This window comes from Ornithorhynchus anatinus, chromosome 2, assembly GCF_004115215.2.
Source record: "Ornithorhynchus anatinus isolate Pmale09 chromosome 2, mOrnAna1.pri.v4, whole genome shotgun sequence".
In the NCBI taxonomy this organism is placed as follows: Eukaryota; Metazoa; Chordata; class Mammalia; order Monotremata; family Ornithorhynchidae; genus Ornithorhynchus; species Ornithorhynchus anatinus.
The window spans coordinates 114,022,580-114,028,579 of record NC_041729.1 but is presented as its reverse complement, the minus strand read 5'-3'; positions in this window follow the sequence as shown (position 1 = coordinate 114,028,579).

Here is a 6,000-nt window from a genome sequence, read left to right as displayed (position 1 = left end):
AATGAAGTTCAGTCCCCACTTCTCTAGAACCTCCAGTGGTTGTCTATCCACCTTCGCATTGTTGAAACTCTTCACCATAAGCTTTGAGGCAGTCAATCAGCTCTCTCCCTCTTATCCAGCCTCACTGATTTCCTACTGCAACCCAACCCCCACACTTCACTGCTCTAATAAATACTGCCTCACTGTACCTTGATCACTCAATCAATCAATCTTATTTATTCAGTGCTTACTTTGTACAGACTGTACTAAGCACTTGGGGGAGGACAATATTATAACAGAATTGGTAGACATTCCATGCCCACAACAGGCTTACACTCCAAATCTTATCTATCTTGCCATCGACCTCTTCCCTTTGCCCTCTGGTCTGGATCTCCCTCCTTTCCATATACAACCGACCATCACCACTCTTCCCATCCTCAAAGCGTTTTTTAATTATATTTCCTCCAAGAGGCCTTTCCTAACTAAGCCTCCATTTCCTCTAATGCTCTCTGCCTTCTGCACTGCCTATGGGCTTGAATCTGTACAATTAAAGGACTCAATATTCAGCCCACTCTCAGTCCCACAGCAATTATGAAAATAAGTGATTGATTTTGATTGATTTATAGGATGAATTATTGCTCATTCATCAGTCTTATCAGTCACACTCAGCAGCAATAGTGTCATCTTTAAATCCAATTATATATTCATAATTTCAAGCTGACTCATCTTCTTTCAGTGATAAGCAATTTTAAAATCACTCATTAAATAAGTAAATAAAATTTATTCTCATTATTCTGGAATACACCAAGAATATAGTACAATATCCACCAGAAACACAGGAATATTTTAAGGGCAAGAACAAAATTAATAATTTCAGAATTTGCCTTATTTAATTTCCTCTTTAGTTAATAGTAATTGCCCCCCTGAATTATCTAAACTTAAAGAACAAAAAAATTCCTGTGGCCTGAGAAACATATTTTAATGCTGAAAAATAACTACATCTCACATACTCTGATAGAAAAGTAATAGTTAGCTCTGTTTCTAAGACAACAGAAGTTCATTTTATGTTTTATGCTGTAACAATAGTTGCTATTACTTTGAAACTCTCCTGATATTTTTCAGGTAATAAAAAAAGGAGAAAATCCATCATAACAACAGAGCACACCTCCCCAAAGACCAAAAAAAATTCCAATATTCTACAGCTGATTGTAAGTAAGTGTCACAATAACCTACAGTCCCTCGGATAGAACTGCTACAATAAAGACAGAATTTGAAAGTTTAAAGAGGAGTAATTGCATTTTAATAGGAGAAATAGTTGCTGATGGGCGCACCCACCATTACTTCGGCTCAGAGAGATAAGTTCTCAACAGTTTTGAAGGAGGGTGGATGGTGTGTTATATATTGAGAGGAACCTTTGGTACCATCCATCCCCAGCTGTTTCAGTGATCTGGAAAATTCACTATGCTTGAGTCAAAGTCTTTGTAGAAGGATGGAATCTAGCCACTATTCCAAGAACAGAGAGTTACCTGTATCCATCTACCATTGTCCCGGAGCCAAACAGAAGTCACCTGTTTACATGGTAGTGCCATTCTTCACAGAAATTCATAAACAAAGCAAGGGGTTGCCACTAGAGTGTATGGTCATTTGACTATACAATGATTTCTATCTGTGGAAAACTGGAAATGCATTAAGACTGAATTACAGCCCAGAGAGACATCACAAAATGTTTAACTCCTCTTGTGAGGAAGCAGCTTCTGCTTTCTCATTTTTTTAAAGTGGATACAGTAATTCTGAACAATTTCATAAGGCTATGAAACACAATTGCTTGGGAAGTATGCTGCAACCTATAAATGAAAGGCCTGCTCTGACATTTTCAATCTGTTCTATGCGCAACTCATTGGTTTGATTCCAGAAGATCTTTCACAACACTTGAATTTAAACCATTTTGACCTAGAGCCGTTTTGACATTTGAATTTTATTTACAACTCAGTTATTAGAACTGCCAGAAGGTATTGTGAAAATAATTTTGTGCATATTTCAGTTTGGGAAAGAAATGGATATTGGTGGAAAATTCCCTTAAATGAGATAAGGGATTTTTTTTTTTTGAAGGGGAGAGGTTTAATTCTTACTCTTTTTAATAATTTACAAAGTTTTTTTTAATGTTATTTGTTAAGTTCTTACTGTGTGCCAGGCACTCTACTATCTTCTGTCTCTTCCTGCTTCAGTCTATACTTCACTCTGCTGCCCAGATTATCTTTCTACAGAAACACTATGGGCATGTCACCAGCCTCCTCAAAAATCTCCAGTGGTTCCCTATCAACCTTCGCATGAAACTAAAACTCCTCATTATTGGCTTCAAAGCTCTCCATCACCTTGCCCCTTCCTATCTCACCTCCCTTCTCTCCTTCTACAGCCCACCCCACACACTCTGCTCCTCTGCCCCTAACCTCACTGTGCCTCATTCTCTCCTGTCCCACCGTTGACCCCTGGCCCACATCCTACCTCTGGCCTTGAATGCCCTCCCTCCTCATATCTGCCACACTAGATTTCTTTCCCCCTCCAAAGCTGTACTGAGAGCCCACCTACTGCAGCCTTCACAGATTGTGCCCTCCATTTCCTCTGCTCCTCCAACCCCCCTCCCATCGCCCCTACTTCCTCCCTTTCTTCTACCCCTTTCCCTGCCCCACAGCATTTGTGTATATTTGTACATATTTGTTATTCTATTTATTTTATTAATGATGTGTATATACCTATAATTCTATTTATCTAAACTAATCTGATGTCTGTCTACTGGTTTTGTTTCGTTGTCTATCTCCCCCTTCTAGACTGTGAGCCCATTGTTAGGTAGGAATTGTCTCTATCTGTTGCCGAATTATACTTTCCAAAGAGTTAGTACAGTGCTCTGCACACATCAAACACTCAATAAATACAATTGATTGAATGAATGAATGAATAAACACTAAGTACTGGGGTAGTTACAAGATAATCTGGTTGGACACAGTCCCCATCCCACATAGGGCTCACATTCATAATTCTCACTTTATATATAAGGGAACCGAGGCTCAGAGAAGTTAGATGAGTTGTCCAAGGTCACACAGAGGACACGTGGTGGAGCCAGAGTTAGAACCCAGGTCCTCTGACTCTCAGACTCTGTGTTCTATCCACTAGGCAAGGCTACTTCTTGTTTGTTTGTAGGCTGATATGAGTTGATTCCACTGTTTTTTTTCTCCACTTTAGTTAGACCTGACCTTTGAAAATCTACCTAAGAGATACCAGGGAAGAGTCAGCCAGGATGTCCTTCAAGGTACCAGGGGAATGGTAAGTAGAGTCTCTGATAAGCTAACAACAGCAGAACCTTTTTCAGGGTGCTCAGGATTTATATCATTCAGCCTTCAGTCAACAATCATTTTTTTAAAAAAATAACATTTGTTAAGTGCTTCTATGTGTTAAACTGTTCTAAGCTCTAGGGTAGATAAAGGTTGATTAGGTTGGGCACAGTTTATATCCCACATGGGATTCACAGTCTAAGTAGGAAGGAGATTAGGAGAATTGAGGCACAGAGAAGTTAGGTGACTTGCCCCAGGTTACACAGCAAGCATCTAGGATTAGAACCCAAGTCCTCTGACCCCCAGGCCCATGCTATTTCCACTAGACCCTGCTGCTTTTCCTTTTCTCCAGACCAGTGATTAATATAGTCATTTTCCCTAAATCTATCTAATCAACATATACATATTGGCTACTCATGTCTAATGAATATGCAAATTCAATCAACTTCACATCTCCAGCTAAATAAATGCACATTCTGTTAATCAACAAAAATTCCACCCTCTAACAGACATAAAATCTGGATAATCTTAGTATTCCACTAATCTTTTCGGGGGTTTTCATATCTATACCCAGCACAAACAGCAGATTCGACTTCTAGAGCAGTTTCATCAAGGTAATCTATGTGACATTCGTTAACAATTATGATATTTGTTAAGCGCTTAATATATGCTAGGCTCTGGACAAAGCGCTGGGGAGGATACAAGCAAATCAGGTTGGACACAGTTCCTGTCCCACAAGGGGCTCACAGTCTCAATCCCCATTTTGCATTTGAGGTAACTGAGGCCCAGAGAAGCGAAGTGACTTGCTCAAGGCCACTCAACAGACAAGTGGAGCAGCAAGGATTAGAACCCATGACCTTCAAACTCCCAGACCTGTGCTCTAACCACTATGCCATGCTGTTTCTCTGCAAGTCCCCTGTTGGGCAGGGACAGCGTCTGATCTAATTAATTCATATCTACCCCATCATTTAGAACGATAACTGATACACATTGAGCTTGTCAATATCAAAATTTGGTATAGTAAATTTAGGATAGTGTAGTAAATTTAGAATAGTAAATAGATTAGTAAATACTAAAATGAGATCTGGGAACTCAGTCTGTCCATCAGGACCAAAGCAATTCTTCTCTAATCACACCTGAACTGGGTGAAGCATGTGAAGAGAATGGATGACACCCAGATACTCAAATATTTCACCTTTTTGGTGAGCTGATATTGAATAACTACAAACAAGGAAAAAGAAAGTCTTTAAATAATCAATGAAGCAAAATTTGGAATATGGCATAGCAGTAGACCCTTGTGAAAAAACACTACATAGGTGAGTTATTTTCCATTCTAAAATGAGGTGACACTTAGAGCAAAGACTTCTGGAAAGTTATGACACCTAGAAAGAGAAACTAAAACAGCACCAGGCACCATCAGTACAAAATGAAGTGCCGCAAGATATAATCTTTCATGGACATAACGTGGGAGGGATTTTTCACTCACATGTTGCTCTGATTGGCCATATCCAACATACTAATTTAAATCTCATATTGTCATTTTTTTAATTCAAAGGACAGCTGTGTTTACACGAAGGACATACACACATATGCAATTAACATGGTTGATCGGGGAGCATACAGTGGACATTCTCTTCGTTGGTACTAATTGCCCCAGAAAAGCTATTCTTGTTTTCCAACATGAGTTCAAGGTTATCACTGTCTTTTTTAACCAATCTCAACCAATATTTCTTTCCTGAACAGACGGGATTCTCTTATTTGACCTTGTTAATATTTACAATTATGTTGTCTAACTCATCTTGGAGATGTCTCAGTGTAATCTCCTTTGCCTGGCATATTCGACCCCTCCCCTTAAAATGGATTGGGTTTTAATTCTTAATAATAATGACAATAATTGTGGTATTTGTTAAGCACTTACTATGTGGCAGGCACTGAACTAAGCACTGAGCTGAGGGGAATACAAGCAAATTGGGTTGGACACAGTCCCTGTCTCATATCAGGCCAACAGTCTTAATCCCCATTTTACTGATGAGGTAACTAAGGCAACTGAGATAACTGAGGCTTTCTCTATAAGCTATGAAGATGCAAGAACTTATCCTATCCCACCTTGATTATTGTATCAGCCTCCTCACTCACCTCCCTGCCTCCTATCTCTCTCCACTCCAGTCTGTTATCCATTTTGCTGCCAAGTCATTTTCCTTCAAAAACATTCAGACCATGTTTCCCCACTCCTCAAGAAACTCCAGTGGTTGCTCATCCACCTCCTCATCAAACAAAAACTCCTCACCATTGACTTTAAAGCACTTAATCACCTTGCCCCCTCCTACCTTATCTCGCTGCTCTCCTACTACAACCCAGCCCACACACTTCATTCCTCTAATGCTAGCTAACCTTCTCACTGTGCCTCGACTTCAGCTGACCTCTTGCCCACATCCTACCTCCACTGTGGAATGCACTTCCTCCTCATATCAGACAGATAATTGCTTTCCCCCACTTGAAAGCCTTATTGATAGCACATCTCCTCCAAGGAACATTTCCTGACTAAGCCCTCCTCTCATAATCTCCCAGTCCCTTCTGCACTGCTCTTACTTGCTCCTTCATTCATCCTTGCTATCGCCACAGCACATATGTATATACCTGTAATTTATTTATTTGTTTATTCATCTATTTATTTACATTAATGTCTATCTCCCCC